The sequence below is a fragment of the Ambystoma mexicanum genome, chromosome 1p, assembly GCF_040938575.1.
Source record: "Ambystoma mexicanum isolate Mex_15411 chromosome 1p, UKY_AmexF1_1, whole genome shotgun sequence".
NCBI classification, from domain to species: Eukaryota; Metazoa; Chordata; class Amphibia; order Caudata; family Ambystomatidae; genus Ambystoma; species Ambystoma mexicanum.
In genome coordinates, this window is record NC_090921.1 from 325,986,793 (window position 1) to 326,007,933 (window position 21,141).

Genomic DNA, 21,141 nt, shown 5'->3' on the forward strand with positions numbered 1-21,141 from the left:
GCCCCTGGTGCAGGTGGGAAACAGGGTGTAATGGACACAGGTGCTGGAAGAGGAAGTTATGTGGATTGGACTGCATGGTCGGGGCACAGGTTTGGCCTCTGGTGCAGTGGTGGAGAGGAGTAAGGAGGTAAAGGGCCTGCATGGACAGGGGTGCACGTGGGCCCCGGTGCAGGGTGGGCGACACAGGGCAATAGTCGGAAGGTGATGGAGGGTGGGGGGCAAGGGCGAACAGCAGGGTAATAGGATAGAGGAGAAAGGGGGTCTAAGTGGGGGTAGGTGCATTGTTTAAAGGAGGGTGTTAAAGGTGCGAATTATAGGGGGACAGGTAGGAAAGGACAGTGGGGTGTTTCCGTAGTGTGAATAAGGAGGTGGTCTGGTGAGGATGGGTTATTTGAGCTAGGTGTTGGTAGAGGTGGTGGAATAGGTGTAAGAGTTTGGAAATTATTTATTTAGGATGGATGCGGCCTCAGCAGGTAGTAGATTGGGCTTATCCGAAGATAAGGTGAAAAGTTTGGGACGGTGAAGGTCCAGGAAATACAAAGGGTATATTAGGGACTTGGGTAAAGGGGCTGATTGAAAAAAGGTTTGGGGAGTAGAGGAGGGTTCAATGTGGTGGGGTAGCTGTGATTGGAAAGTGATATTGTAAATTATTTTTCAGATGCTATGCGCAGGTCGGGGGAGGTGTCACAGATTTGGTTTGTGGGTCACTGGGCCTCATTCCGAGTAGGGCGGTAAGGGTTAACGGTCACCGGTAACGAGACCAGTGCCATTAAACCCTTACCGCCCTGCTATGAGTTCCCTTTGCGGGTCCTTCCTTAACGCCTGCTTTTAGCAAAGGTACTCCGGGGTCAATAACGGTACCGTTATTTATGGTACCATTATTGCCACCTTCCCCCTTCCCATTGAGCCCTATGGGGGCTCAAATAGGAATGGGGAAAGGCCCTGGTGAATGGGGAATTACCGGTCCCTCCGGCCTCGGAATGGACCGGTAATTACTCCATTCACCAGGCCGGAGTTTGGGCGAGTTCGGAGGCAGCCATGCCGCAAATAGTGGTGTGGTTACCTCAGAACTCGGAATGAGGCCCACTGTATTGTTAAGTGGGCGGGGAAGGAGGTGGAGAAAAGAGTTTTGGCAGGCAATTGGGCTACAGCTACAAAGTGGCATTGGTAAGGTAGTCCGGTTAAGAGGGGCTTCGCTGGGGTCAGCTGCTGCCTATGTTGGCGGGGGCTGAACGAATCTCTATGGGTCTCAAGATGGGGGATAAGTCATGCAGGGGAAAATGACCTAGTAAGAGACACAGGTGTGGCTCTTCTTAGAAGATGAAAAGGGATTTGATATGGGTCTGGGAAATGTGTCCCAAAGCATGTGTAGTTTGGACTAAGCTGTTGCCACGGAGAGTTTGGTGGGGAGCGAGAAGTGAGGGATCAATAGAGCGGGCAAGGAAGGGAATAAATAGAGAAATGGGAAATGTGAGTGCCTCGGCGGCAGTGAAGGTTAGCCCACAAAGAAATAGTTTATGAGGGTTTCAAGATTTTCAGGGAGGATGGCATTCACCTGTCCATTTACGGGAATAGTTATTATCTGGCGGATTTGACTTTGCAGGTGGAAGAGATAGTAAGGAGTTGGAAGTAAATAGAGAGGTGGGGCAGAAAGAACACCTCGGTGGAGGGTTTTTCTGTTGCCGGGGCTATCGCTTTAGATGAGGGGGGAGTGAAACACAATGGGGGAATAGGGCGAGAAAGAATGGGGGTGGTGCTGTTTGCAAAAACGGGCTACCCCAGGGGAACAAGTTTTGAATATGAAGGGGCATGGCCCTGGGGATAAAGCGGGACACCTTGAGAAGATGGTAAGGAGATGGTAGAGACCAAGGGATAGGTAGGGAGGAAGTGGATCTAATTAATTATTTATTTGTTGGGGAAATGAAAGGGTTGAATTATTAAATTGGGTGTTAAAACATTTGTGTTAGTCTGTAAGGCCAAGGAGCCAGGTTATCGGTTATTTGAGAGCTTTGGCCTGTCACATTAAAGTGACCTTTTCCACTACAAGTGAGTCTGGGTGTTTTTGTGCAGTAAGCCAAAACCCTCCGCTGTCCATTTGGCTTCAGCTAGATACCTGGGCATGGTCCTAAATAATAGCCTGCAGTCATTAGTAGCAGGAACTTTCAACAGGTCTGTGAGGAGGCCTCGCTGCTGCTGAAAAGATGATCAAAGCTTCCCACCTGGATCCTTGCACCGGCAGATTGTGTATTAATAATAATCTGCCCAATGTTTGGACGCGGTTTCCACGCTCTTTTTATCCGTCTCACTGAGAATCCATTGAGACATAGTGGGCCTCATTCCGAGTTGGGCCGGTAAACCCTTGCAGCCCAATTCCGAGTTTCCTTAGCGGGACCCGCAAAGGACGTGTGATCTGACCACATGTCCTTTGCGGGTCCCAATAAGGGACCAGGGCGCTAATAATGGGCCCACTATTTGCGGGCCCGTAATTAGCACCTTCCCCATTTCCAATGGGCCCTATGGGTGCTCAAATGGGAATGGGGAATGGTTGGTTGAATGGGGACTTACCGGGTCCGCACAGGTCGGAATGTCCCCGTTAAATCCCCATTCAAATGGACCCGGACCGGGTTTGGAGGCAGCCATGGCGCTATTAGCTAATAGCGCCATGGCTACCTCCAAACTCGTAATGACCCTCAGTAACTCTTTTCTCGTTCATTTGGAATAAAACGAACGACTCGACGACGGCGTGAAAGGTCCTGCCGGATGTGGGACATGTGGGGAATGTCCAATGAGGACATGCTGTGTTTTTATTGGTCAGCTTTTTCAAAGGTAGGCTCGGACTGGCCTATGGGGCAATAGAGCAATGCCCGAAGTGTAAGCCAGTTTTGTCTCTCACAGGCCATTTTTTTTAACCAAAGGTGGAGTAGTTTAATGATTTACTTGCGCGCAGGTATTTTTGAACAAATGTTAATGACCAAATATGGTTTAAAATGCACTATTTTCCCAATATGTCGCCCAGACCACCCCATTACCATGGCCCTGTGCTGGCCGTACATGTTCCATGCAGCAGCTGCTGTACAGTTCTAAGCAATACACTTTTTCTGCAAACATTCTGTCAAGCACATGCCATTTGAAGGTGCGCAACACCGCCACTAAATATGCTCCTCTCCGCCCCCAAACCTCACATGCATCTGATTTAGCCACCTCTGTGTACCACGAACTTTTGGGGGTTGAGCCCCTGCTCATGTGGGGCTGGTGAGGGCTCGGGTTGAGTGATTACGGTTAGGGCACAGAGGGAGCTCTCCTGTCCCCACCTTCCCCTCCCCTTCCGCTCAGAGCTTGCAGCAAGGGCGGTAGAGCGAGGAGGGGGGGGGGAGTGGTGTGTGCAGAGGCGAGGAGTGGTGCGGCGTGTACACACACTGGAGGTGCTGCGGCGGTGCCCGCTCTGCGGCGCGAGCTCTCTGACGCCTGCCATGAATGAGCAGCGACACCCGGAGCTCCTATAAAAGCAGCGGCCGCTCCGCGAACTGCAGTCTGCGATTGGCGCGTCAGAGGGAAGAGCGCAGCGGTGGCAGAGCTGTACAGCCCGGCTCCCTGGGAACTGGACTCACCTGCACAGGTAGGAACTCACCCACTCCCGGGGATGCACGCGGCTCGCACAAAACCCTTAGCCTGCAGGACTGGGCTCGACTACACAGGTAGGCACTCCTCGGGATGCGCCCCCCCTAGCCTGCGGGACGGGGCTCGACTACACAGGTGGGGACTCCTCGGTCGGGAAGCCCCCCCACCACCTAGCCCGCAGGACGGGACCCGACTACAAAGTAAGGCACTCCTCGGGAAGCACCCCCGTAGCCCGCCGCACGGGACTCGACTACACAGGTGGGCACTCCTCGGGAAGTCCCCCTGTCCCCCTAGTTTGCAGGACGGGACCCGACTACAAAGGAGGCGGACACTCCTCGGGAAGCACCCCCTAGCACGCAGCACGGGACCCGAATACACAGGTGGGCACTCCTCGGGAAGCGCCCGGCTGTAAAGTAACCGTCTGTCTCTGAGGCTTCCTCAAGCAGCCCATTGCCTGACGGATGTGCCCCTCCAGCAGCACAGGCAGAGTGTGCCAGTTCGCTTATGCCTCTTACCCAAACTACCACTTCCTCAACGAAGGACCGGTTGCGAATGGCAGAGGGTGGTACGCGGGCCACAAACTCCCCAAACGTCCCGTGCACTGGAGGACCGGGCTCTCCATAAATGTAGGCTCACACCTGCACATATAGAACCCAACCACTCCCCCAGCCTCACAGCCCCACTCTGCACCAGGGCCATCCTCGCATGCACAGGTGGGACCTCACCAACCCACCAAGACCACGCCTTCTCCAGGGGGGCGCCCAATGCTGCTTGTGGTTGGGTGAAGTTTCTCCTGCCCAGGCAGCGGGCACATGCAACGCACGCAACGCAAAGGCAGTAGTCGCCAGTCTCACTTCAAAGGAGAAGTGTATCTGCGGGGCTGCTCTGGAAGCTGTGGGGCCAGGGAAGTATGGAGCGGATACTCCAGTGTGAGACAACAGAGCGTGCAGAGGGGCAGTATTAGGAGGGAGGCGACAGCATCTGTGGGGACGGGGTAGTATCGAGCGAGTGATGGTGCCACCTGGGTGATAGGACAGATCTGGGCTGAGGGTCAGTATCTGGCGAGAAGGAACACCGTCTGGAGAGGGGAGACTGATTGTGCAAAGGGCACAACGCCTGGGGGTGGTGGGGCAGCGTATGAGGGACAGTATCCTGGGAGAGAGGGCAGTGTCTGAGGTGAGGAGCCGCGCCTGGGGAGGGGGCAGCCTCAGGAAGAGAGGCCAGCGTCCGGGGAGAGGCGTGGCTACTGGGAAGAGGTGGGCGTTGGTGGGGTGCAGTGTGTGGGGAGAGCTTGCAGAATCCTGTGGAGAAGGGGCAACTACTGGCGAGCGGGCAGCATCTGGCTAGTGGGGACAGTGCCTGAGGGTAGTATGGGGGAGAGGTGACAGTGTGTGCGGTGAAGCACGAGCATATAGAAGGGGCAGTATGGGGGGTAGCACATGGGGAGAGGGACAGCACACGGGGAAAGGTATAGCATCTTGCGAGAGAGGACATTATGTGCCGAAATGGGACTGGCAGCACTTGGAGAGAGGGAACACCATCTTTGGAAAGAGGCAACATACGGGGAAATAAGACAATATCCTGGGAAAGGGTGTAGTATCTGGACGAGAGGGGACAACATCTGGACGAGGGAGCAGCAAATGCAGAGAGGGGTCTGCATCTGGGGAGAAGAGGTGAGCATATGGAGACAGGGGACAGTACCTGTAAAGTGTGGCTAGTCTCTGAGGAGAGGAACCCGTCTCTAAGGAGAGAGGTGGTTAGTAACATAGAGGGGCAGGATCTGGGGAGAAGGGTGAGCATATGGGGATGGGGACAGTACCTGTAGAAGGTGGCTAGTATATGAGGAGAGGAGCCCGTCGCTAAGGAGGGAGGTGGTTAGTAATAGAGAAGGAGGGCGTCTGGGGATTCCCGAGTGCGGCGTATAGTGTGGGGAGGGGCAGTCTCAGGAGAGGGCTAGGATTTGATGGGCAGTATACGGGTAAGGGGCGATTTTTGACTGATCAAGGACATCATTTGGGAGAGGGAACAGTATTTTTTGGAGTGAGTACAGTTTGAGAGGGGTGGTATTATCTGAGGGGGGGGGGCAGTATTCGGGGAAATATCCAGTATCTGAGGAGAGGGGGGGGATCATATTGAAGTGGGGACATCATTTGGGGGCTGCGGCGATATCGGAGGAGAGTGGCACTATACGAAGAGGGGGGAGAAGAGGGAATGGGGGAGCAGTGACACGCGTGGAACGAGGGAGGCTCTAAAGCTAGAAACTCACCCCGTTTGGGAATGATGGGGCAAGGCCGGGGGTCGGCTGCTCCTGGCAACCCCCTCCGAGGACCAGCATGCAGGTGGGGCTGAGGGGGGTCCGAGTTATCCTGAAAAATGCGAGGCGGAGGCGTCGGACACCCGTGGCATTTGTGCTTGAGGCCAATGGGAGTGTGGGGGAGGGGTGTTGGGGTACACAGGGATGTTGTCAAACAGAGCAGGGACTGGCGGGTTTATGGGTGAGGAGAGCAAACACTGGGTGAGCGCTGAAAGAAAGTAACCACAAACAGAGGGTGCAGTCCGTAATGACCAGCTCCAGTCCAGTGACAGGGCGGGAGCGACAGGTGTCGCGTCTCGGAAAACTTCCAGCAAACCTGGAGAGGGTATAGACTGCAGTGGGGAGAGATCGCTCCCTAAGGCGCAGCCATGCCACAGTGCTGTTACTCGGGTACCCACACTGGTCCTGGGCGGTGGACGGCGAAAGGAGCCAGTGTGTGGGAGATATCACGATGCCAGTACAGCATCAGAAGGGGATATCCCCGGGGGATATTTTCAGGCGAACTCTTAACTTCTTAGCTGCGCCTGTCTGAGACGGGGCTCTGCGTGCGCCCCCCGCAAGATGCGTGCCCCTGGGCTGTGAATGATGTCGCCCTCGCTCGGCCGCGCCCCCCTCCCCCGCCCCCCATCTGCACCGGCAGACCTTCCTTCCCCGTAGACGGGGTTTCTAACTACAAAACAGAACCATGCCCTTTGTAGGCGGGGGTCGCCCTCTGTTCACCTCCTGCTCCCCGCCTCCCCTCTGCCCACCTGCTTTCCATCTACTTCTTTGTCCAGCCTCGGTCCAGGCAACGGAAGATGAAAGGCAGAGCTGTAATGTGGGTGGGCGATAGGGGAGGGCTGCTTGGAGGCGGTTATGGGCTGAGTGGAAGGAGGTTAAAATATAAGTTCCTGGGTGAGCAATGCCTTGAGTTGGGAGGTGGAGAGTTGAGAGGGGGGGCGGGGGTTCGGAGGTGGGGGTATGTCGAGAGCTTTGCAAGCGGGGGCAGGTGTTTCAGAAATGCTGCAATGCATCGCGCCGGAGAAATTCGTCAGGGGAAGAAGGCGGCAGTTCGTCCGTGCGCGCACGGCGCTCCTGACTGTGTGGCTGTGTCTGCCCTGTTTGTGCGCGCGTGGCGCTCCTGACTGTGTGGCTGTGTCTGCCCTGTTTGTGCGCGCGTGGCGCTCCTGACTGTGTGGCTGTGTCTGCCCGTGTGTGCGTTCGCGCGTGCCACTCCTGACTGTGTGGCTGTATCTGCCCGTGATTGCGTGCGCGCGTGGCGCTCCTGACTGTGTGGCTGTATCTGCCTGTGATTGCGTGCGCGCGTGGCGCTCCTGACTGTGTGGCTGTGTCTGCCCGTGTGTGCGTGCGCGCGTGGCGCTCCTGACTGTGTGGCTGTGTCTGCCCGTGTGTGCGTGCGCGCGTGGCGCTCCTGACTGTGTGGCTGTGTCTGCCCGTGTGTGCGTTCGCGCGTGCCACTCCTGACTGTGTGGCTGTGTCTGCCCGTGTTTGCGTGCGCGCGTGGCGCTCCTGACTGTGTGGCTGTGTCTGCCCTTGTGTGCGTGCGCGCGTGGCGCTCCTGACTGTGTGGCTGTGTCTGCCCGTGTTTGCGTTCGCGCGTGGCGCTCCTGACTGTGTGGCTGTGTCTGCCCGTGTTTGCGTTCGCGCGTGGCGCTCCTGACTGTGTGGCTGTGTCTGCCCGTGTGTGCGTTCGCGCGTGCCGCTCCTGACTGTGTGGCTGTGTCTGCCCTTGTGTGCGTGCGCGCGTGGCACTCCTGACTGTGTGGCTGTGTCTGCCCGTGTTTGCGTTCGCGCGTGGCGCTCCTGACTGTGTGGCTGTGTCGGCCCGTGTTTGCGTTCGCGCGTGGCGCTCCTGACTGTGTGGCTGTGTCTGCCCGTTTGTGCGTTCGCGCGTGCCGCTCCTGACTGTGTGGCTGTGTCTGCCCGTGTTTGCGTGCGCGCATGGCGCTCCTGACTGTGTAGCTGTGTCTGCCCGTGTGTGCGTGCGCGCGTGGCGCTCCTGACTGTGTGGCTGTGTCTGCCCGTGTGTGCGTGGGCGCGTGGCGCTCCTGACTGTGTGGCTGTGTCTGCCCGTGTTTGCGTTCGCGCGTGCCACTCCTGACTGTGTGGCTGTGTCTGCCCGTGTTTGCGTTCGCGCGTGGCGCTCCTGACTGTGTGGCTGTGTCTGCCCGTGTTTGCGTGCGCGCGTGGCGCTCTTGACTGTGTGGCTGTGTCTGCCCGTGTTTGCTTAAGGCCGCATGCATTGGTCTCTGCGCGTGCTGTATCTGTGTTTCTGCTTGGGAGGCTGTTCGTCAATGTGTCTGTTGGAGAGTCTTTGTTTATACACGTAGCTTCCTGGTTTGTCTCGCTAGGTTTGTTTAGCTGTCCACCATGTGTGGAAGTGTGCCTGCTTGAGAGGGTATATGTCACTGTATTTGCATCGGTGCGCTAAGCTCGTATGTTTTGTGTGTAGCCGTGTTTTTCTCTGCATGCACCCTTTTCTGCCTGTCAGTTTGCGCCCTCTTTGTGTGTGGCGGTGACTGCATGCTCTGTATTATCATGTTCATCATTATTATGGTATTCATTGATCATGCACCTGGCTTTGAGAGCATTACAGATGCATAATGGAGCGCTTTACAGGGGTATGCAACATTACAGATGCATAACAGCGCTTTACAGAAGTGTACAACATTACAGGTGCATAACAGCGCTTAACAGAGGTGTACATCACAGATGCATAACAGAGCGCTTTACAGGGGTATACAACCTTACAGGTGCATAACAGCGCTTAACAGAGGTGCACATCACAGATGCATAATGGAGCGCTTTACAGGGGTATACAACCTTACAGGTGCATAACAGCGCTTAACAGAGGTGCACATCACAGATGCATAATGGAGCGCTTTACAGGGGTATACAACCTTACAGGTGCATAACAGCGCTTAACAGAGGCGTACATCACAGATGCATAATGGAGCGCTTTACAAGGGTATACAACATCACAGATGCATAATGGAGCGCTTTACAGGGGTATACAACATTACAGGTGCATAACAGCGCTTAACAGAGGTGTACATCACAGATGCATAACGGAGCGCTTTTGAGTGGTATCAACAGAGCAGACATACAGGGAGGTAGGATACCCAGGGGCTGGGAGGAGGGGTGCAGCTGTAGCAGAAATTCCACCTCGTGGTGTCTGTGTCAGAGCCAGTGAATATTGCATAATCTGTGTATGCCGATGTGTGGTGCTGCCTGTGTCGTTCTCAGTGTCTGGTGTGTGTTGTGGTAAATGGGCGGTCACTGTACGCCGTGCTGTGTTCACGGGGAATGCTGCGTGCATCCCATGTGTTGCGGTGCGCGTATTGCCGTGTTTGGGACTGCGGTTGTGCGTGTGAATGCTTCCCCGCAGCTGTGTCGCGTTGTCTGCATTCTCTCCGTGTTATCGCCGTGCATGTATTTCACAGTGGCAGGTCTTATCTGTGTCTGCGCGTTATCGCAGTGTGCGCGCATTATCAGGGTTTGCGTGTAGGGGACAGTCGTAAGCACGTCATCCTGGAGTGTCTTATCAGTTTGCACTGTGTCTTACCTTATGTGTGCGTGCATCTTGTACAAGTGTCTGCACTTAGACCGTGTTTCCTTTCTGTGTGCGCCTTATCATTGGCCGTCTTTCTTACACAGTGTTCCTTCTTCATTGCGTATCGCGATAGTGTATCAGCCCTCTCTCCCTGTGTGTGACTTATATCCACGAGCGTACCTGTATGGGTCTGATTGATTAGCGCAAATATAGCAGCTGGCATTTCTGGGCTGCAAAGCGGCTTGACGCGACGCATAAAGCGCTATATTATTTGTTATTCTGCTTTATTTGAATGGGTCGTTCTTCTGTGTGCTTCCATTGGATGTGTTATTGACTGATGTGCGGGCCTTGTCCGTAGAGATAGTTGGGCTTGCCTTATCTGTCTATGTTGTGTATGTGTTTATGCGTCCAGTGTCTTGTAAAGTTGTTAGCCCCCTATCCTCATATCTCATCTATGTGTATAGGCGCTCTATATAATTGTGATCTAACTGTATGTGTTGTGTATATGGTGGTTTTTGTATTAGTCTGCTATCAGTATCTTGTCCTTGTGTGACTGCTTTACGTATCAATGTGATTTACATGCGAGGGTATGAATCGGGGTTGTGTAGGCTTTGTGCGTATGCACGTGTGTGTCAGTGTGCTTTAGCTGTGTGTACGCATACTTCTGCCACGCGTTTGGTTGTTTTTCTGTATGGGCGCACTGTTTTTGTAAGTTGTCTTCGTGTGCGTGTACATCATGTACATCAGTCGTTGACTTTGGTGTGTTGTATCTGTGTGTATATATGTGTGTGTGCGAGAGCTTTGTCTGTATATCCACACCCGCTTTGTCTTTGTTATCTGTCTTGCGGGTGTCTCAGATGTTGACCCTTTGGAGTGTCTGCTCTATTTGGTGGTGCTTTATCTGTGTGCGTTCTCTGTTTCTTGCTGCTTCAGTGCCATAGGCGCTGTGCACACCTGACTGCTTTATCGTTCTGATTGCCTTATTGATGTGTATTGCTTTATTTTAAAGGCGTGTGGCGGAGCTGTGCGAACTAGATCTGCGTGCGTGGTCCAGTAGTTCATCCATGCATTGTGTATGTTGGGGTTCTGGTCAGGGATGTAATGTCACCAAAATGCCAGGGGTAGCGGAAGTAACATCACACGACCCCTGACCTCTGATGACATCACAGGAAGCTATGTCATTTGACCCCACCCCGAAGTGACATCACGGGAAGCGATGGAACACGACCTTTCGCCCCAGCACAAAACAGGAAGTGGCATTACATAGCATTGTTTCAGATAGAGTACACTGAAAAAAAATGGTTATGATATCACTGTAAAGTGATATACATTTCATACAAGAATGGATCACCATATGTGTTGTTAATATCAGTGCATATGGGCCCATATTACCAAATCACTGGGCATGAAAGCAGGTGTCCAAGACCAAACAATAATGACGTGTTATTATATAGCACTTACGCTTAAGCGCTTCATATAGAATAAATATAGATACAATATTACCCAACCTGTGTTGGTACTCATTTATCAACCTCAGCAGGATGAAAGGCTGAGTTGACCTTGCTGGGAGTGGAACCTGCAACCTGCAGATCACAAACACATTGCAGTAGCCAGCGCTCAACCCACTCAGCTTTCTTACTGGCAATAGCCATCAGAAAACCAGCCACTAAAGAAACAAAGAGCGACATGCTGCTGGCCACAGCACAGGAGCCTCAAATTAAAAAAAGAAAAAAAATTAAAAATCTTTTATTTAGAGATTTTTTTAGGGGTAGAAAAGGAGACCACAAGGGTAGCAAGGGAGATCTCAGGGGTCGCAGTTGTGACCCCTGGTGACCCCTAAATGACGTCCATGTTTCCGGTCAATACCTCGTTTATCTGAGGTCGTCCTGACTAGACGCTGTGGAGAGCAAAGCCGCCAGTAGCTTGTCAGGGACTACCTCCAACTTCTCCACAGCAGCTAGAGTAGGATTCTCGCCTGCCAGGCTGGGCGTGGCTCCAGATCTTCAGTGGGGCTAGCTTGCTCATGACAGACGCTCTCTGGCCGCGGGACAGTGGTCGCTGTGTTGGGGGAGAGGACTTTCACTGTTCGGAGCTGAGGCCCCTGTTAGGCGACCAATGGCAGACTCCCTTATTGTGAGGTCCTTGCAATTACGAGACGCTATGTGGAGATTTTGGAAGAACGTCTTCTCTGGACAGCTCAGCTTTCAGGAAAAGCCGATGAATTAAGTTATCTACAAAGACAAGTTGCTGCAGATGTGTCTAAACTTCAATCAACACAAACATTGCCAAAGCCAACAGTTTGGGCTTTTGTGTAGGTATGGGATATGCCTTTCTTTGACAGACACTGCCATAATTATACCACCTGGCCATGAGATAGTAACATCTCACAAATGGTCTGAGAAAATGGGCATAATATGCCAGTGCCTGGCAAAAGCCTATCTAATACCGATACACAAGCCAACACTGTTGTCTTTGTCAATGTTTGTTTTAACAGACCTTGAGTGCATGGGAACAGATGTAAATGAAGTTGCTGAAGTCAAACTTAGTTACATTTTTATTACACCAGTTGTGCATTTACAGCTGCAATTAAGCCAGTAGCTCTAAGAAAAATACTGCCTGTAGCACTGCTAGGCCCACGTTTGATGTTACTGCTTGACAGAGCTTGCTCAAGGAGATGCCAGAGGATGTGTTTCGGGAGGGGCAGGTAGTGGGTGGGAATGGCCATAAGGATTATCATGGCAATGGACAGTCAACGGGTGGGTAAATGAGCATAGAACACCTGGAAGCAATGTGTCTCTCCTCACGTGTTGTTTCCATCCAAGTTGTACATCAGTGCAATAGCTTTGGCTTTTGTGTAGGCTTTGGATCCACATTTTACAGGCACTGCCATGATGGGACTCCCTGGCCATAAGATGGCAACAGCTCGGTGCTAGTATGTGAGCACATTATGGTAGTCCCTAGAACATGCCACCTATGAAAGAGACACAACTGTTCACTTTGCATATGCTTATTTTCAACAGTTATTCAGTAATAGGAACATATGCTTGTAAATCATGTTTTCAGAAGGCAGACTTGGTTAAGGCAGTTTTATTTCTCCAGGAACTGGTTTATTTGGTTATTAGCTGCTATTAGGCCATTACCTTTCATAAGGCTGTCCGGAAAGCACAGATCTGGACTCAAAGAGAACCCAGGGGCTTGTGTTTTGGGTGGGGAGGAGCAGATTGCATGTGACAATGGGCGTGTAAATAGCTAATCAACACGCACAGGCTGTGTGTCTTTCCCCACTTCTCGTAAGTCTCATCTCTTCACTTCCCATGACAATCATTTCTGTATATAGGCTTTTCAGCACCACCTAATAGCCGAAGCTAAACATAATTTAAGACCTGGAAGCATTTCTCCAGCCTCCCCAAAACCGCATTCCCACAGAGTAAGAACAAAAAAAAGATGCAGTGCTTCAACACCATCCAGGAAAACAGTTCTCCCCAGAGAAGAGGCATGGATTTGGATAATTTATGCGGGGGAAGGAGTGAGGCTCGCTCCATTGTTTCGAGGCACAGCCTCTACTCCTGTGTCAAAATGAAGGATTCGTTCCCCAGGAGCCCACGACTTCCAAGCACTCAAGGGGGTACAAGTCGATGATTGTAGTCTTGGCTGGAACTGGTCTCCCAGGCAATGTTCGCATCAAGTCGTTTTCCTGATCTATTCATTGCGGTCCCCACGTGCCATACAGCACCCCATGAAGGTCCCAATTTGCAACATCAGCAGGAAATAAGTATGCTCTCGAAGCACAAATACTTCAGTGGGTGACGTCACATATGGGTTCATCTATAACTTGCAGGTATTGACTTAATTTGATATTTTGTATTTTTATTGATGATACAATGGTTCTTGTTTCCTTTCTCTGCTGGACGTATTTCATATTGCCTTCCCATTACATTCTAAAAGGAGCTTTCCTATTGGCCTACTACCATAGCTCCCTCTTTGTGCCGGATTGGCTCAGCACGAGGTGGCAGTAGATGTGATCTTGTGTCCTAAAACGAGACCAACGCTTTTACTTCCGGAGCACTGTCCAAGACCCTCACATTACTGCTTGATTACACACAAACCAAACCTTCTCCAACAGGAAGCAGCCACATAGCCCACATCCTGATGACCATCAATGGATATCAGAGAAGGCTCACTCTGAAACCTGGATAATTATGATTCTTCCCTTCCAATCAGGCTTGACCTGTCTGCTGTATTTGATGCTCTGGATCGTCTTTTTTCAGAGATCGACTTCAGTTTCTAGAGTCTCAGAGACGACCCTTCATTGGTTCTCATGCTTTTTTAACTGCTGTTGCCATTTTTGTCTGACCCTAGATGGCCTGTCCTCGGATTTTGTTGCTATCAAATATGGGATCCCCCAAGGATCTGCCTCATCACCTTTGTAGTTAACCTTTGTGTTGAATTGTTGCGTGACCTGCTCACAGGCCTGGACCTCAGGATCCACCGTTATGCTGAGAATACCCAAACGTTTTTCAAATTCACAAGTGGTCTTTCTCTTGATAATTGCATTTTAGTCGACCTATTGTCTCAGATCAAGTTTTGGATGCAGACAGTTGGATGGATCAGCCTAAACACAGACAAAACAGAATGTCCGTTGGTTCATACTCTTAGAAACTCCCATCTTCTCCTTCCATCATTCTTAATGTGCTAACTTAAGGTCAAGACACTAGGGGCCTGATTCATGGAAGTGTTTTATAATGGTGCAATCCCATAGGAAAACGTTCCATGAATCAGGCCCTAGGTTTCTATTTTTAATAGGTATTGGCTTTCCCCACACATATTAATTAAATGGTGCACGTTATATTATTTGAGACTGTTTGAAGAGAGCCGACCTATCATACCACAGATGACTTGACTCGAGCAATAGGAACAAAGCTTGACGATTGTATAATTTTGTAATAGGAAATATAAAAGCTGGTTCGGTCAACATAAGGGCACAATTGAAGCTTTTCTGACCGAATACAGTTGGGATATTCAAAATGTATTGGATCACTCCTTTAACACGGTGTGCCCTGGGAAAATATATTTACCTTAAAAAAAAAAGTACTGTATGATATTAACATAGCTAGCAGAAATAAATTGCTACGTAACGCTTTCCGGAAAATCTTGAGAAAAGCCAGCCTTTCCTGGAAGGAGAGGAGGACTCTTAGCAAGATGCTCGGTATGCGACATAAACATTGGCTATGTAGCTACAAGCCCATCTGAACAATGCTAATTGGCGTTTCCTATTCCTAAGATTTGGGAGTAATGACAGTGAAAAGTGTTGGAGTTACTATCGACAGATCTTAGCTGAGGCTTCCCCTTCTGAACTGTACTCCCTCTTGGAGCCCTGTTGGGTGAATCACACCACTAGCCTATACTACGACACAACCATGAACGAGACCTCCACAGATGAATATGGGTTTACCTTCAGTTCCCCCCATAGATCTGAGGAAGATGTTATACTACTGGCCCCCAATAAATTCAAGGCATCGCGGGCTCCTGGGCCGGACGGCCTAGCTAATGTGTTGCTGAAGGGTAATCCTGTCCTGTGGGCAGGGATACTTCCCCCCTTTCTTCTGCCACATTATTGAAAAGGGCATCATACGGGCCAGTTGGAGAGAGTCAATACTAATACCTGTTTTTAAGAAGTGTAGTCGTACTGACCCTGCAAATTACTGACTCTTAGCCATACTAGATTCGAGTGGAAAGATATTTTCCTTCCTTCTTCTACAGATATTGCAGAGGTGGGTAGATGAACGTGGGCTAATGTGCAAACTAAAAACAGGTTTTAGGAGTGGTAATTATACTTCTCACAATATATGAGCTCTACATTACTTGATGGCTCACACATTGAGGAATCTGGATAGGTGATGTAAGAGGATTCAATTCAGCACTACAGCTAAGTTAACGCCTAGTCTAGAATACTGAATGAAAACCCTTATTGATATATCTTTATGTCCAGTTCATGCGTTCTGGATGACTACCCCTATATAACACCCCTCTCTTGTAATCCCCCTGACCCCACTGAGCCAAGAAGTAGTTCTGTTTTGCAAGTTTAAAAGGTTTATTTGATAATTTAAAATATATATATATCACACTTTATAATAAATTAATAATTGAATAGCACACTTAATCTGATATGATAAAGATCAACAACGGAGAATCTGGCACTAACACACTTCTTATAATCACTAATGAGTTGACATGAAATGGATAAGGTAGCACACTGGTAAATAGGAACAAAAGTATAATGTGGTAGAGGATGCTTTATGTAAGCTCAGGTGGATGCAATATTCAATGAATGCAGTACAGAAAATACTCAATATGATTTCAACCAAACAATGTAATCACTTTTCTCTGGCTATTCACTCCCCCCCTCTTTATGCAATGCAAGGAAATGGAAGGAAAACACACAGTTCTCAGAAATGCAATCAAATGTGATTCAGTTCACCCCAGCAAGCTTAGACTACAGAAGTTTGAAAACACAGGCCCAAATTGCTTTTATATGTGCTAGCAATGGATGAGAAATATGCTGGAAATGCTTTTTAATTCCCTTTCAGAGGTTCAGGGTGAGTGGTATCTACTCTCTATGAATTCAGGATCACCTTGACAATGCTTTAGTAGTAACTAGCAGGTAAACGAAGTTTTTGGCAAGGAAAAACAAAACTGCTGTCTTTTTACACGTGAAGAAATTTGCAAATCGCGGCAAAATTCGCGGATGCGCCGAGCGCTATTACAGAGGAACCACAAGGACTATCTCTATCGTTTTGGGGTCCTAGGAAAGCCTAGGATCTCAGCTTCAAAATGAAAGTTACTGCAAGTCTCTAGCACAAACGGTTGCGGAGATATGAGCGATTAAATAAAGGTCGTTTTTCAGATTTGAAATTTTAAAATTTCAAAAAGACAAGTGCAGCTTTTTGCAGCTAGAATGACAGGTGACAGATTTGGAGCTATCGGGCAGTTCTACTTAGGTTAAATAGATTGAATTAGATGAATTTAAACTAAGAGATTGGTTCTACACAGTTCAGCTGGGTACTCACACTATATTCTTGAATTAAATGGGCCTCATCACGGATCTGGTCAGGGTTTTAGACTGGGCTCGGGTCTCTCTCTGGGCACAGCACTGCTTTCTCTCTGGGTACAGCACTGCTTTCTCCCTCTGGTCTGGTCTCTAGTTCTGGATAGATTGAAGTCTCTAGTTTGGCTCTCTGGAGGTTTGATGGAGGTAAAGTCTGGATCTCTGGATGTTGTATGGTCAGGCAGAGCGCGTTGCAGCAAATGGAATTGAAGGTCCCTATCTGTCCTGTCTGTCTGCTTTTATGTGTTTAGAATGTGGGTGTGTTCTAGCATCACTGACCCTACCTCTCTCTCAGCTTCTAATTGGTCAAACTTCCATTTATCATTTGATTGGGAAATGAACTGTGAGTCAGAGGGATGTCATTTTATGGCTTGCAGATAGGACACTCCTCTGTCAGATTGCACACATTCTATATTTGATAATAAAAGATATATTTCACAGTTACACAGTTGCTTGAAATTACATATACATGGTGTGGCTGAATTTAGCCATGTCTCTGTCCAAATCTGTTCTTTCTAGGAGCTTGCATTCAGAGATGGCACATAATGGACTTTTTAACTGATTTTTCAATTTCTGACATGGACCCAACTTTACATACATGTGCGCAGGGAGTAGGGACATTAACTGATGAAGTTTCAGATTTTTAACATGCACACCTTTAGAGTAATATCCACTTTTCCGCTGACACCCCCCTGTACATACCACCGGTTCTAAAAACCTCTTAAACTGTGGGCAGAAAAATCACAAGAATTATGGTATCATTTATAAAATTTTCACATGTCCGCACCATGAGTTATTAATCTTTTTCTAAACAATATTCTGGCTACAAAGGGGTGTGGTTTTCTCTCAGCACAAGGTAGAAATACTGGTTAATCCAGTTCTGCCAAGCCAGCTTGCTCTCACAGGCAGTGCCCCTCCCAGCTCCTGCCAAGAGGAAGCTACATTTTACGACTGCGGTAATAAAAACCTTTGCCTGAGTGAAGAGGGCTTTGTTCACTCTCCTGCAGAGCACAGGTAATTCAATTATCAGATAGATGGCATATCCTTAGTGTGGGCAGCAAAAGGAAGGTTGGCCTGGGAACACAGTGGTGACTCAAGTTTCACTCCTGATGGGGGTAGCTGCCAAGCAAAATCAAGTTCCTTAAGCCAGACCTTCAGCTAACTGGCAGGTTTTTTGTTGCTTTTTAACTTAACTTGCAATTTTACACATGCAGCTAGGATGCTGAGTCTAAGTGCAAAACTATGACATTTCAACAGTTACAAAGGCATGTGATACCAAACATAGGTCACTCATTTAATCTAAACATTTTCGATTTTAGTGTCTTTAAATCCAGTGCAACTTAAACTGCTGCAATCCACAGCTCAGCCAGTCTTGTTATAAACCTTGTGTTATGATCTTCATTTCCCAGATTTTGTAGGCACACAAAACTCCATTCTGCCAAATGTCTGCTGGTGTTCAGTAAATATTTTGCACATATTGCAATGTTTGAAAATAGGCATTTTGACTTGCCTTCAGGGAAACAGAGTGGTTTTAAAACGCCGGCTTTTGGATAGTGGTGAGTACTGGTACTGCACCCATTTTTGGGATTTAAGAAATGAATTCCCCACAATTCTAGGTTGCATTTGGCAATCAGCATTTCCATTCCCAATGGTTTCAGACTACTGTGCGGGTAGTCCAATGGTGGTTTTAAAGCGCTTTGAAGCTAACCGGCGCTACTGTTTTTCCTTTGGCAACCCATTTCCCTCATGGCAACCCGGCCTTTCATTCTCGCACTGGTGGGTGGCAAGTGAGGCAACCATTTTAGTGTGCGCACAAACTGCGCAGCTTTCCTGGATTTCGGCGCACATGTGGGTTTTCCGCCATCTTGAATTTTCTAAGCCCACAGCACCAAATGTGGTGGCATGATAGCTTAAACGTGGGTCAGGACACCCAACAGTGATTATATATATGTTATGTCTACTATGCTAGTGCTTTCGACTCTGTGTCACGTACTCTATTATGGGAAAAATTGACCAGTTAGGGTATCGATCTGCTCCTATTACACTTCATTAAATCTTTGTACATTGCTACGTCGGTGGTAGTCTGGGTCGATGAAACTAGCCAAGTCACTGATCCTGTCCCAACTAATCGAGGATTGAAGTAGGGGTGCTTTCTCGCGCCCCTGGTTTTCAACCTCTACGTTGCAGATATGGATCCGATGCTAAGATCATGCCAAAAATGTCCACTGTGCTTCCCGTATTAACATATACCCTGCCTAGCATACGCTAATGACATAATTTTATTGGATTTTCACCCATCGGCCTACAGCACTCTTTAGAAGCCCTTACAAACTAGCCTGCCAAGAATAACATGAGGATTAACCATAGGAAAACCAAGATTATGGTTATTGGCACACAGTCTAAGACCATGACAGGCCTTAATTGGAGAACTGGTTAGGAAACCTTAGAGGTTGTTTAGACTTATGTGTATTTGGAGGCTCCCATTACTTATTGCCTTTCTTTGACCTTCTACGAGTCCTTTATGTCTCAGAGAATATATAGAAAATGATCTATTGTGCGGCCGTTTATCATCAGAAAGGGTGGATATAATGTGGAGGGCCCCCTCGAGAGTTAGAAAGTTAGCATCATTACTGCTATTTTTCATGGCACTGGATTTTTGCCCCTACGTTTCCTCAAATGGCTTGATCGCATTGGAAGATAAATTGTTGTGATCTACATTGGGGGTTCCCCAGGCTGTCCCTGCAGAAGCACTAAGGTGCTAGTTGGCCGTGTCTTCACTCTCTGCGCGGTGGCTGATCCAGCGCAGTCCGTTTTTCATTAAACTTCAATGGGCCCAATCTGGGGACTCGTCCCTGCTTAGCTTATTGGCCCATGGCTCAACAATCAAAATCAACTTCATAGTGACTTGGAGAGCACGGTCAAGATACATCTTAACAATATAGGTTAGCCGTTCCCACCATAGACTTCTGTTCCACTTATATTCACTGTTTTAAGGTGAAATCCCAGACGCGGGATCGATCTAGGGCTATAGCTAAACTATGCAGGCAAAAAATAGGACTCTTGAATATGTTAAATCGGGATTTCCTGTGGGAACCCTCTGCTCCTATCTTTTTAAACCGTGCACTTCTTGTATCAGTCATATTATTATTTATATAGGTTTTGATATTTTACCAACTTCTGAATATGTTGGTGAGCTGCAGGGTGTTCCTCTTGGAAGTAGATTATGCCATCTTTGTGGCCAGGGGTTACACAATGTAACCTCTCGCTCAGATCGACTTTGCTTGGATCAGTTCTGAAGTGCATTGCAAGTTGCTCAGTCTCTGGTAATCAGTGCCGCAGCAGCGCACTCATGGAGGGAGGGATCCCTGAAGCTAAAGTTGGAATGGCAATTGTATCTTGATCCGTTATTGATCTTGTTATTCTAATGATTTGCTTTTAGTACCATGATATTGAATCAGAGTTTTGACACTGTTGGATTTTAATGTTTGGATTTATATTAACTGTAATGATGAAATTATGTATGGTCTATGTTTAGCATATGCATTATAAATAACGATTACTACTCTTTGCATCAAATTGTTTTCATTGAATAGATTTTCCATCAAATTTTTTCCAACAATTTTTTTTCATCTAATGTGGTTTAATACCACTTTCCATTGAAAACCTGTATAACGATTTTTTTAATTGCCCCCGACCCCGTTTGTCCAAATGTAACCATTTAACCCTTTAGCCCACCCAAATACACATGCATACATTTTCGATGGAAAAATATTAATTGAAAGATTTTTTCGATGGAAAAATGTTTCAATGAACATTGTCCAATGGAACATCATTAAATGAAAAGACTGTAACCCCAAATAAAGATGAAAGTGCAAAGGTTTTATAATAAAGCCAATAGCACTTAAATGAAAAAGAAATGGTAACAATATCTATTAGGGTCTTCCCAAATGTGCATGCTATCATTTGCTGATTGTAGGGACACTGCCAGGACATTTCTGAATAGTCCTTATCACACACTTATTGCACTGGCTTTGCGTCATCTTCATTTGCTGCCTGTGCTGTGTCTGCCAGAAGTTTGATGTAAAAAAGTACTCACCCTCGTTCCCAAGTGCCTCTATGGTAATTCCTATGATATGGGCAATAGCCTGGCTCTCTACTCTCCCAACCGGCCACGTCGGGCGCATTCTTTGAGGATGCTTGCTTGGCCTAGAAGCATAATTCATGCGGCTTTGCTGTCCAGGGCACCGGCATCTGGTACAAACCTCCTTTTGCATTGAGACCAGGGTCTAATTTGAGCAACTTTCTGAAAAACGAACCAGTGTCATCTACATCTTTATTTCTAGTAGTGTAAACTCTCCATGTTTCATTCACCTAAACACAAAGTCATTTGACCAGCCAATGAGGAGGAGACACCAACTTCTTTATGTGACTGAAGGAGAACACTTCACCCTGAGGTGGATGTTGGAGTCTTTGGCTAAGGAGAGGGCGCTCAGAAGGACGGCCACGTGGGGATCAGAGGAGCATTCATGGGCGCCACAGAGAAAAAGGCGT

General features: G+C 48.6%; 1 protein-coding gene across 1 annotated transcript in view; it reads left to right on the forward strand.

Moving 5' to 3' along the window:
* The first annotated feature begins 3,478 nt into the window (after positions 1 to 3,478).
* The window catches only part of C2CD4C (C2 calcium dependent domain containing 4C), a 104,311-nt gene continuing 86,648 nt past the window's right edge, over positions 3,479 to 21,141 (forward strand). Inside the window, exon 1 of the mRNA XM_069648085.1 lies at positions 3,479 to 3,616. The gene's annotated coding sequence lies outside the window, so the exon portion shown is untranslated. The remainder of the gene's footprint in view (positions 3,617 to 21,141) is intronic.